Source organism: Larimichthys crocea, chromosome IV, assembly GCF_000972845.2.
Source record: "Larimichthys crocea isolate SSNF chromosome IV, L_crocea_2.0, whole genome shotgun sequence".
Classification (NCBI taxonomy): Eukaryota; Metazoa; Chordata; class Actinopteri; family Sciaenidae; genus Larimichthys; species Larimichthys crocea.
Window position 1 is genome coordinate 5,199,485 of NC_040014.1, and position 13,931 is coordinate 5,213,415.

The window sequence follows — 13,931 nt, forward strand, 5'->3', positions numbered from 1 at the left end:
GACACAGTGGAGTCTCTGAGCAGCTCCTTCAGCAGCAGACTGCTACACCCACGCTGTAAGAAGGAGAGGTTCTGCAGGTCTTTCATCCCAACTGCTGTCAGACTCTAGAACACCTGCACCACCTCAATCATGTTGTAGTTTTTCAGTTACCACCACTACTCACCATGGATGTATATTATATTTATTTAATTTTTTATCTGTATTTGTATTTCCATCCGATCACTTACCATGTGCAATATTATTTATATCTTGCTACTTTCACATTTAGTACTCGTTCTTGCACATCTGTACACTTGTCTGTTGTTTTTGTTTATTGGTTTCTTATTTATTGTATAGGCTGAAGGAGACTTTGGTCTGTTGTTGTTTTGCCCTTTCTATTTTTATTTTCTATTGTACTTCTATAGTGTATATCACACCCTTTCTGCTGCTGTAATGAGAATTTCCCCGTTGTGTGATAAATAAAGTATAATCTAATCTAATCTATATTGATATATATAATATCTATAATTAGATGTGAGGCGTGGGAAAGAGGAAGAAAGAGAGAAGATTAAAGCAGGAAGAATTTTCACCAAAAAGAGGAAGAATGGCAAACGTCACTGAGAAGTTCCTCCTCACTGACCTCCTCATTTGTTGACATTTCAGATGCGATAAGGTAACGTCATGTAATCTATCACAAAGGCCGAAGACAGGACGAGAGTTTAACCTCCTCAGCTGAATCTCAGATAATCTGACAATCGTAGTGGATAACAGTAAAGTTGATGAGACCTGCAGAGGGTTGTGTAACATTTTAAAGACAAAATAACAGAATCACAAAGGTTGTAAGAGAATCAAACTGAGTTGTTTGGCCAGATACAGAGATGTATTAAAAGAAGGGAGGCTGGAGATGCATGTAAATGCATCAGAGTGAGAGGAAATGGTAAAAATGCAGGAGGAGAATAAAAGTGAGAAAATAAAAGAATTGTTATTGAACCTCTACATAAAAAGCTGTTTTTCATCTTTTTTTAAAAAAAGAAAGTAAAAAAGAGAAATATTGAGCAGAGATAAAGGGACAGAAGGAGTTCATATACATTTTCCCTGGACTTGCACAGCAGATGAAAAGCCTGTGTGGTTATTTCCTGTGTGAACCTCAGGGTGATGGAAGTGTGGAAGCTAACACCACCTCCAACGAGATGACACACCGATAATTTCCTCCACCAGCTCACATCAAGGAACGTCCACTGAGTTATGATTGGAGCCGTCTAAACACAACGATGATAACTGTGATTAGCCTCGGGTTTTAAAATTGCTGTGCTTTGTTAGGCCCGCTGAGGCTGCTAATTATCTGTCATCACTGATGATAGCGTCTGCCACGAACAAGATGTCTCAATCTGAACTGACAAAGGAATGTACACAGCAATAAACACATGCAGTCATTATGTTCCCATTCGTCTCCTTTCATGTACATTTTGAGTTTGCACACAAAGACACAGGTGGCCTCAAAAAAACATGCATACGCCCTTTCCCCACACACATAACACACAAACTGCTGTTTATAAAGGAGATGTGAGCATCTCATGTATACAGAACAGACACAGTCTTCTAGACATATTTTCAGGTAAAAAGATATAGATACAGGTGACACGGGTATGATATCCCGCAAGAAGTTTGTGCTTTACTACACAAAGTCATCCGCCACCAAGTATCTGATTTTGTGTCTGATTTTGGTCAAAGTGGATCATATTTTAAGGAGAAAACATTTTCTGTTTTTTTTTTTCTGATGTCCTCTGGCTGCCCAGGAACTCAAAGCACCAGGGAAGCATTGGTATTTACACCGCTACCAAAGGAGCTTTGGACTGCCGGTTAGGAGGAGGACGTTTTCAGGTCTGGGCGGGGGAGTGCCAGTGGGGAATGATGTTGTGCCAGATCCAGAGCCCCCTGAGGGGGAAGTGTAACTGGGCTCTGTGGACATGGCAGATGGAGGAATCTAAGAGGAGGAAAGGAGAGAGTCACCCGGGAAAGAGCCACTGGTAAAGTAAATCTTTGACTGTCTTTTAAAAGGCTGAAAGACAGACGCCGAGCTGAGCTTCTTGCTGTTGGACTAGTCAGTAATATTAGCTAGCCGCTATGTGTTGTGTTGTTGACCTTGCTTGATGTTTGGCTCTTAATAAATTTGTCAACTTGCAACTGAGTAAGTAATAAAATAATAATGAATGTACATGTTCAGCTGTCCATATTTATTTCTGCAATGTATTAGTGAAATGCACTCCAAAGCACCAAATCGCATTACAGGTATACGCAATGAATTAGTGCCACTGGTGCTATAGATATCAGGGTTGTGAAGGTTTAACAAGTGAGAGATACAGCTGCGTTGGTAGCAGCCTCCTCAATCGATACGAATTAGCCAAGAATTCCTAGATGAATTGGTTGTAGAATCATGGATCGGGTATCGCAAGACTTGGAATCGGTTGGCAGCTTCACACACTTTGGGGAAAATCCCCCGGGCCCGTTAGCAGTGTGTTGCGTGAACGTGGCATATTTGGTCTGTCCTGCACGCGACTTCAAACCCCACCGGGAGTGTTTCAGAAGCGAGTGTTTAGCCTGCTAGACTTTGTTTACTTGCTCAGATTTTGGCCATTTTCCTGGTGTATAATCTTCTAAACATGCTTCTACGTAGGGGTGGGCGATATATCGCGGCTTGTTCTACGTGAGATGTATGAAATGATTATATCGCGACCATCGAGTACTTGTCACGTAAATGTTTTAAGCCGTCGGCATTTAATTGTCCTGAGTTTTGCCTGTGTCCCTCACTCCTGGAGCTCACAGCACGCAGCACACTTTCCCGCTCACCCAGAAAAATCCCCTGCGCGCATGCATACTTTTTGTATCGAGTGAGGAGAGACAGAATCTCTGGGAGAGAAAAATGACAGACGAAAAGATGGAGACGGACGACTTGGTTCCGAAGAAAAACAGCACTGGATCCATTATATGGTTCGGGTTTCTTAGGGAAGATGTGGAACAAGATACGGTTTTATGCAAGATATGCCGCAAAACCGTTGCTACTAAAAGGTAGCAGCACCACAAATTTATTCCATCACCTTAAATGTCACCCACTACAAAACGAGGAATGCCACAAGCTCCGCATGTCCACGTCACCTACACCGCATAAGACCAAGGTACAAGCACCGAAGCAGATGACTTTGGCCATTTCATTTGCCAGTTCCATGCCATATAACAAAAAAAGTGCAAAATGGTAAGAGATAACGAACGTGGTGACAAGATACACCACCAAAGACATGGCTCCGGTTAGTGTTGTGGAAAAGCCAGGATTCAAAAATCTCATTAAGACACTTGACCCAAAGTATGATTTGCCTGATCACAATTTTTTTGCAGAAAACGCGCTGTCAGAGTTGTACATTTCAGTTAGAGAAAAGGTGGCCCACCAGCTAACAAATGTGACACACTTCTCCACAACTACGGATCTGTGGTCCAGCAGAACCTGCGAGCCTTATCTCAGCTTAACGGTACATTACATTGACAACTGGGAGTTGAAAAGTTCGTGCCTTCAAACAAGCTTTTTTCCAGATGATCATACAGGAGAGCTCATTGCACAGGGGCTGCAAGATGCTCTCATGTCATGGAACTTGTCAGAAACTCGTCAAGTGTGCATCACCACGGACAATGGGGCTAATATAGTCAAAGCTCTGAGCCTGAATGAGTGGACAAACTGCAATGTTTTGGCCATCGGCTGCACCTTGCGATTGGTGAGTAGTCTGTTAGTGTAGGTTTGCCTCCCTCTTATAGGAAATTAACAATCACTTTTATTATCAACAATGGTAAATATTACTAAGTCAGCATTTCAAATTTGTCACGTGCAATTATCACTGACTGTCACTGATTATCACTGAGTATTCATGACTTTTTCATTTAGTTAAAAATTAAATTAAAGTATTTCATTTCATTTTTCATGTAGTGTTAAACTGAGTATTTTTTTCAAGCATTAAAAAACAGAATATTTCATGATTTTTTAAATGTTATTAAAATAGTGTGTCCACATAATGCATTTATTAAGTATATTATGTGTCTAAAGCATATAGTGCCATTTAAAATATTTGTTTAAGATTGATCACAACTCTGAGATCTGTAGAAAATATATAATTATGGTTAATTATTGGCTAATTATGGTTAGGCTGAGTAACTGAATTGCTGGATTTTTACATATTAATATAACATTTTAAATGTTTATTTTTATTTCTTAGAGGGAAGCTTGAAAGACCCCTGTATTGAGCGTGCTGTTGCTGTTTGCAAGAAGGTTGTGAGCAGCTTCTCATTCAGTTGAGAGAGGAGGAGAGACCTGGCCATAATGCAGAAGTAGCTAAATATGCCTGCACACCAGCGGGTCTCCTACCAGGTGGGGATCCCGTCAGAAGATGATTGAGCAGGTCCTGCAGCAGCAGCGGGCCATTTCTCAGGTCTTGGCCTCAGACAAGAAAACACGGCATCTCGTTCTGACCTGGCAAGACCTGGAAGTCCTTAAATCAGTGCACAAGGCTCTAAAGCCCCTCGTTGAATTCACTGATGCTCTGTCGGGTGAGGACTACGTCACAGTGTCCTTTGTCAAGCCTGTGCTGCTTCACAGCCTCATGAAGCACCAACAGTCTCAGAACCAGAGCCACCAAAAAAGAAAACCCTCAGAAGTTTCTTCAAAAAGGCAACAACATCCTCTGCCACAGCCACTCCATCACTCCAGGAACTGATGAAAACAGAGTTGTCTGCCTACTTGCTTTCTGTTAGTGCTGACAGTGAAACAGATCCCCTGCAGTGGTGGAAGGACCATGAAGAAATGTTTCCAAACATAAAACATTTGGCAAAAAAGTATCTATGTGTGCCCACCACTAGTTCCCCATCAGAAAGGGTATTTAGTACCAGTGGGAATGTGGTCACATGTCACCGGGCATCACTCAAGCCAGATGCTGTTGATAGGCTTGTGTTTTTGGCACAAAACCTCTAGAAAACTGTGTCTACTGATTGGTTGGTCACAGAACATATATACACAGATGTTCCCACTCCTCCTGTGATGTGACTGTTACTGTGCTGAGAAGTTTTCACAGTCACAACCTGGACTTCTTTGGTTTGCTAATTTTATTTTACTGAAATGATCTGTTGTTGATTTAAAAAAAAAATCAATTTGATTGTGATTTTCCACTTTTTGCATGCAAATGAACAAAAACTCTAATAGAAGGGTCTACTTGACTTATCATACTGATGTTATTTTTTGCATCAAAGGGGTTGAATTTAACATTCATAGTGATTTACAGGAGAAATAAAAATATCGAGATATATACTGTCTATCGCGATATAGCTTAAAAATATCAAGATATCGGTTATAGGCCATATCGTGCAGCCCTACTTCTACGTGTGTAAATATGCTACGTAGTTAATTAGTTTCGCTTTGTGCCAAAAAGTGATTGTCTGCCAGAATCTGACTTCTGGCCACGGGAGCGTGCACAGCAGCCCGTTGAGCGGTACCACAAAACCGTCTGCTTTTCTCTGGATTGAACGGTCATAATATGCAGATATACACAACTGCGTTATATTGTAGGCCTAATTATAGCTTTGAAAGTTTAACGTTTATCACGTAACGGCAATTATGTGATAGACATGTCTCTGTGCTTGGTATGTCTGATGACTTTGTGTATTCCTGTCTTTGGAAATTAGACTGTAATGAATATGATTTAGGCTATTGTACTGATAGTCGCTTTCTCTTTCAAAACATCTGCAATGAATATTAACCGACTAAATAGAATCGAATCAAATCGTATCGTTCTTACACTGTATCGATTCGTATCGAATCAGTCTGTAATAAACGTGTATCATTTTTTAATCATATCGTAACCTGTGTATCTAGACGCCTATCGAATCGTTTATCAACCCTAATAGATATCAATAGCTGTGTGAAGTCATGAGATGCGACACAATCAGTGAAGTTGCACTTCTTCTCATTGACTGGTCTAATAAGTGGTAGAGCTGGCACATATACTGTATGGATATACAGTTTTATGCAGCTGACCCCAGAATGAAAACACAAAAATTAGAAAAATTCAAAAAACCTTCTTCATCAGTGTCATTACAGCTGATTCAGTCACAACAGGCTGTCCCTGAGCCATCTCTGGTACATAATACTCGTTACACGCCAGGAATGTACTGTCATCCTAAATTTAGGCATCACAATCTCTAGATTATGGTTAGATGTCATTGGATGTTGCCGGTGCATTTAAGGAGCTTATGAATGAAAATGAGACTGTGTGAAAAATGACTTGTCCCCCCTGACTTTAGCTTTTTATGGTTAAGCAGCTGATTAACATTATCTCTGTAATTTACTCTATAACAAGCCGAAATGATTGAACCAATGGTTGTTGTCAGGTTGAATAAACCGAAGTTTGTAAGTAGGTGCTATTCCAGTGTTAATGCTATGGAGAGCTGCATGTTCTGGTCAATGTTGTATGAGCACTCTTTGTATTTGAGTTCATTATAAGTTAACTACATAGACTGGGTGGGTTTCATGAACTTGAGAGTCCACCAAGAAGCTGTGTCATGTATATAACTAAGTATCAGCGGATATGTAGTATTTTAGGGCTCAGGGTCAAAAAACGTGATATATACACATGTATGTATCAAGTTTAGTTTTTTTTAAATATATATTTTAAGGATATAAACTGTAATATATTTCACAAAACTACAGATACATTTCTCTCTTGTTTATCCTTTAAGGCACTCCTACACTTGAGAAATTGACAAACGGCAGCAAACAGAGTTTGTTGCTTATCAACCCATTAATGATTTCATACATAGGCTATTTCCTTCTAAATTATCACTTTTTAACCACCAAACAGAATAAATGTGCAGGTCTAAATGACGTATAACTGCATAATTTCAAATGCCGAACAGGAGTGATAAAAACATGAAGTGATTTCTCAGTGCACAATGTGTGACAATGGAGCATAAAGAGCACTACATTTAACATTCAGCATCCGGCTGTGCACACCACACAGCGTTTTTGCTATGACACCTACTGGGGACTTCACCTCCCCGAGTATAAACGTGGAAGATGGGCTCATTTGAGAGAGGCGAGTTATCAGGCGGCATCTCGCCCACACAGCCACTGATAGCTGCAATCAGTAGAAGAAGGAAGAAGGGGACTCAAGAGGGCAGCTCGTCAGCTCTGATAAGGCCTTTTGTATCACCTCTGATTGAGTTGGAATACTTAGAAGATGCACTGTAATGATAGTCATCTCGGTTAGTGCCTGTCCGGGTGTGCTGTCTGAGGATCTCTGCCGTTTGGTATTCATGTGTGTGTTCATAAGAGCGAGGGAGTGAAGAGAGACAGAGAGGATGTGAGCGTTTGTGTGAGTTAAGAACTCGGGCTGGAAAATGTAAACACAGATTGTCCTTCCATCAAGAAATTCAACCTCATGTCATGTTGGATAAGGTGTGCAGAGAAAACAATACTTTATGACTACCTATACTTACCTCATCAATCAAATGTAGTAAGGACTATGAATGTTACAATAGTCCATGCAGTGTCATACGTTATGCACAAGCTTTGCATATGTTATATAAATAAAGGGAAATGTTGAAACCATTGCGTTTATAACTCATTATGAATGCCCCCATAACCCACAATAGATGTGACATTCATAAAAAGTGTGACCAAATATTTCACTGGGCAATAATTTCAATTCTGGCTGCAGGCATTTACTGATGTGAGGTTAACAACCAAAAAATATCAGAAAATATTAAGCATTTACTTTAATTTAAACTAAAGGGCCAAATCCTAAAAAGACACCTCCATATGTGTCCACTTAGCCACATAGAGCAGAGAAGAAAAACAACAAAAAACTTTCATCTATTTTGAGTGCCACTGTTTGCCAGGGGCCTTATTTTTCATGATTGTTGATGAGAATGGATGGCTGGTGCCTTTTTACTCAGAGCATGTCGGCAGTTTCCCAAAAATCTTTCTGGCATAATGGAGCTGTCAAAACGTAGAAGGCCCGACCCAGCTGAGCGTGCTGCAAGCAATCATATTTGCAGATGACCAGGCTCATCCTAATATTATCTGATGTTGTCATATGAAGCTGAAGAGTTTTAGCCTGTGCCAAATAAATTCAACAATTCGGTTGTGTGTGCTTATAGACTTAATACATGTATGGGTATAATTACATGATTTATGATGGTAAAGTCCATTGTATATCTTTTAAAGAACTTCAAACATTAATAAAAAATGTAAATTCTGTATAGTTTTACATTCAGAAACAAAGTATGAATGAACAGAGCTCACACTGGGTTTTTGGCCTGAGGGCTTCTCAGTTTACACCAAGTGGAGCTGAAGCATGTGGTGAGAGGAGAACTATGATGGATGGATGGATGGATGGATGGATGGATGGATGGATGGATGGATGGATGGATGGATGGATGGATGGATGGATAGATGGATGGATGGATGGATCTGCCTGTGTCAATTCAGTATGCAGCCTGTTCTCACATCAGTATGAGTTATTTTCTCCCAGTTTTTCAGCAGAACCCAGCTGGTCTGCCTGTGGGTGGAGAAAAAAAGCCTGTAGGTGTTTTGGGCCTGGGAATATAAACCTGTGAGGGCTGTGTGCAAAGCCTCTGCTTGCCCCCCAAAGCTTCATCCTCTCTGGAGTACATAGACAGATGTATGGCAGAGTTGGGATTCAGAGGTCTCTGAAAAGCAGTGAAGGCAAAAGCATTAGCAACACTAACAGCCCTCTAAGGCTTCAGTGCTCATTATACTCATTATACTAGATATCAGTACTGAAAAATTGCTATTCTGAGATGCTTAACATTATACCATGAGAAGAGAAAAAAATGGCAACGGTGGGGGCTCATCATTCACTCATTCATACAGTATTCTGGCAGCTTCAGCTATGATATCTGAATATTAACATTTCTCACTGTTTGTGCTGATAATACCTGGTATCACTAGCTAAGAAATAGTTTTTGCACCACTTATTTTAAGAAATATGAATACACAAACTCTTTAATTTGAATACAAAAAAGTCAACAAACGTTTGTCTAAACACATTAAGGCAAAAGTAAAGTAAGTAAAACGCAGTCTAAAAATGGCAAACTCAGGAACTATAATCAAAGGATAAGTTCACCAGTTTGGTCAGACTTTTCAATACTTGTACATACAGTTTGGTACATGAAAAGTATTGTTGTTCCATAATTAAGGCTACAGGAATAAAAGTTGTTTTTTTCTTTGTCAATTGTTCCTTTTGGGTTGACCAACATGTTAAGTCTGGCCATGATTATTTTAGGCAAACATCCTCTTGTGGGCATGTTTTGCATTTTTCTATCTTCGTGACTGCAAAACTCACCCCAGAGTGCAAACTATGTAAAACTGTCGTATAAAGAATATCCCAGGGTGCCAAACACTCATTATTAGTTTGTTGACAAAGGTCATAAAATTAAATGTGACTCAGGATTTGAGCATGCAATACATTTTGCAAGAAAGTGTTTCAGAAACAAACTTTGAAACACAGTTTTGCTTTGGTGGAGTTTTATGACAAAGTATATAGGCTATCATCACAGTCTATGTCAACATTATTTAGTCATAGTAAATTGCCACTGTTTGCAAAAGGTAACACTTTGGGTCTCCTGTAACTCATCAAGGGTCTGGTGCTGAATAGTGAACTTTCAGAATTACTTTTCTATTCACAGGGTCAAGCATACAGTATGTCTTGAGGTCACTGACGGGACAGAGGTGTTGTCTTGGTCTGTGTGAGACACTGACTTCATTCTGATCATTACAGCAGTAACCAAGGTCAGAAGATAGGGCTGTCTCCGTAGATACAACAGGTACATAACTGTACAAAGTCAGATAAAGTCAGACCATGAAGGGTAAATGTATTTCCTTGTTTTTAGACTAATGGACATGTGTGGACGTAGTTTTTTTCCTCTGTGCTGAGGACGTATAGACTAACCAAAGAGGACAGCTTCTTCAGAGTTGAGGCGGCATCATGTCATGACAAGTGTATTGATAAATCCTTCATTCTCCTTGATCAAGCTTCAATAAACCTTTCAAGCCCTAGGCTTCTTGGACTCCTGTGCACTTTCTCTCCACTGACTGAACTCGTCATTGATGAAGAGGATTCTCCACAACACTTCGATTTGTGTGTACCAAATACAGAACCATCTTTTTATGTTTCTTTGTTTCTAGAAATGCAACAACACAACAAATACAAATCTGCTACAACTATAAGAGTGAATGGCAAACTGTGAACTGAAATTACAAAAATTTAAAAAGACTTCTGAATTACATACATCCTCTCCTATGAATCCTTTGTGTGTGTGAAGGCAATTGAAAACCAGCACTTCAATGGCAGACTCCATCACTAACAATATAAACTCCTACATAGAGGACAATGGCTATTGGTGAAAAGACGATAAATAGTGTCAAAAACTATGATTAAAATGATCCGTCATCATGATGGAGTGCAAGAAAGCTATGGATTTCTTCTTGGTTTTGTGTACCTTTGTGAATTAATGGTGTGCTGATGTCCAGGCATATACAAGTACAGACAAAAGCCTATAGTCTGTGGCATTTTAAAGGTCTGTTTTCAAGTTCTGCAGGCCTTCAAATGGTGAAAGGCTCAAAAGACGGAAAAAAAAGAGTGATTACCTGCCATGAAATGCTTTATTCACTGGAAGAAAGCCTGACCTCTTCATAATCTCAAAATGCCACAGTTCCTGTCATTCACAGATACCTGCTCATTTGTGCCTTCCAGTCATTTCTGCAGTGGGAAACAGACTGCACCACCCACTACCACCATCTGCCAGTCTGCACCGGCCTGACACGGGTTAGCGGGTTTTCACATTACAGAAGAGGTCACGTGACCTATCTGCTTCCATATGGAAAAAGAAAAGAGGAAGAGCTACTGGAGCAATCATCTGAAACCTTTCCTAAATGTGTTCATAGAAAAACTTCTAACAGTTATAGACCTGTCTGCATATCAGAGGAATCAAACTTCCTAGAGGTCATTCAAGAAAATCAAGAATCATTATGAGCTGTGTGAGAAAACTGTGAGGGTAATTAAAAGAGAAAGTAAAAATAACAGCGAGGTGTGAGCACTTATGAACCAGCAGGTGTTCAGGATTTGTTCATCCAGTGCTCAGGTCGTGGAGAGAAAATCTCATTCAGTCAATTAAAACTAACCCATTAAAGGTAACTGGGGTAGACTGATATGACAATGTGGGGCTTTAATTAAATATCAGACATTTCTGATAAGGATAATGGTATTCATATAGGCCTATAATTTAACTAGCTATAGATAAAATAGGACTGTAATTAGCATAATGGAGATTAGATTAACGGACATCCAGGACAATGACTATGTATACTTTGTTAAATTCAAGGACAGTGGTAGAAACAATAAGTCTTGAATCTGATGACATTTATAACTATCTGTATGCCAAGTATGCTCCTACACTGCGGTAAGTTTATTTTGATTCTTGATTGGTCCAGCAAATGTTTTTCCAATTAATCTTTTTATAAAATGTCAAAAACAACTGTCATTGACACAGCAAATGCTTAGCTAAGTGTGTGTCAAGTTTAGTTAGTTAGGGTTAGTTAGTTTTAATATCTTGCCTGCACAATGCTGGTTTGGAAATGTTGATTTGATTTGCTGTAAGCTCTTTACAGTTTTTACTTTGTTTTCTCTGCAACCATGCTAGCAGCTTTATGAGGCTAAACTGAGCTAAATGCTGCCAGATGAAATCAAGATGACGATGGCAAGATACAAATGTTTCACACATATTGTGTGTATATATATATATATAGATAGATATATATATTATATATAGATAATATATATAATATATATATATAGGTCTGCTATATATATATATATATCTCTTTACCATGTTCACCATCTTAGTGGGTTAAAATGCTAACATTTCTTGTCAGCACCAAAGACTAAAGCTGATCAGAATGTCATTAGTTTTTGAGGTATTTCGGGATAAACCTAATATAGTTCTGGACACATTGAACAAACTTGCCCTGATGATAGCACTAGATGAAAATGGCAGAGGATCGCCATCATTATTACAATTGATCGAGAGGGGGAAATGCATGTCCGAACCAAATTTCTCTCGTTGTCAAGACATTTTACTAAAAACCATAAATGTGGACCTACCTACGACACACATTCAACAGATGTAGATATTTCCCTGTATAAGTACAAATTTAATGCTGCTAGGCTCGTTAGTTCCCTCTCTGTTTTTGACAGTTACTTCTCGACTGTAGAAGTGAACTAGGGACTAAATCATCTGGCAAACACGTGGCATAAATCAAAATTTGTGCTTTGTTTCGCGTATACTTACAAAAATAGATTTGTTTATTTTGACCACTTGGTGGCAGTGGAAACAAGTTCAACTGTGAGCAACAACTGTCAACAGTTGCTTATTCACACCTTCATCTGTTATGAAGAAACATTATCATTCATTTGGATGCACTCTGCTTCATCACTACAAGCAACCCCTTTGACAATTATTATTATTATTATTATTATAGAAATATGGGCTACAGCTGCAGAATAATCTGCATACATATGGTTTAAAAGATTTACACTGTTAGAAAATCTTACTTCAATAATGTTCAAAATAATAGAAATCTTCTATCTGTCATAGCAGTTAATTTTGCGTGTGTACTATTGCTCTTATTGGCTAAGGTGTTGATAAAACCCCTTTTCTGATTCTCATTAGCAACGTTAGAAAGAGCCAAACTCTTTAAAAATGTCCCTGCATTCATATTGGTAGCTTCCCACAGCATCTTTTCCTATTGACTGGTCATCGTCATTGACCCCAGGACCTTTGGGAAAAGTTGTCTGCTTTCAGCTTGGCCGGGAAGACCAAAAGGCACACAGATGATCCAATATGTCATTTTATCTCACTGCGTCCAGGCTGCAGCTGCTGCAACCACCACTGCATCAATCATCACATTCCTCCCATCAATATAAATGCAAATCATACAATCTGGTAAGGCTGTGTGGATTATGACTTAGCAGTAGAGTGTGCAAAATGATGCTGTGAAAGGTCACTGGCTCATTAAGTTCAGGCGATTGCCAAGACTGGAACAGGGAGCATAAGGGGATGAGCTGACTCGTCTGTACACTGTAAAGACCAACAATATTGCTGAGCCTTTTTTTAGATGTCCAGAGCTGGGACTGCATCGGGTAGCAGCTGTATGATGTGTCAAATCACTTACAGTGAGGCAAACCTGCCCAATAGAACTATGTGACCTTTTGTCATTTGATTTGATCTTCAAATACACTGCAAACACAGTTTATTTTCCATCTCGTTTCATCTTTAGCATGACTTCCTTCAGGTGAATTTGATTTGCATTTTGTCGTTATTCTTTGTTTCCTTAAGAAAATTCTAAAACGGGACAGGAATTCAAGAGGAGAAAACTGTTTTAGGGAACAGTTTTACTGTGTGTGTTTAGAAGAAAGCACATGACTTGAATGACTAATAAATGAAAATACCCACTGTATATATTCAGGAGTCCCGTTGGCCAGGTTACATATTATATATTAATAATTCACAACATGACTGGGCTTTCATTAAAGACCTTCAGCAAAGCGAAGAGACATGTACGTGCATAACACACGCATGTATAAATGTTAGTAGGGTAGTGATTTTTGGACTTATTTGAACCCATCTTACACCTTTATCAAGAAAAGAAGGAGAAGGACCTTAAATCCTGAACTACTCCCACACCTGGCCTCAGTGACTGCTGAAGCTCCCATGAAAGGCATCAATGGTTTTTTGATCTCTACACTGAAGGTTCTGAACATAGCCCACTTGGATTTGATGTCCTCAAACTCCCCTGGTATGCATGAGAAATTCGTCTGGAGTGGAAGTTGAAGACCTCA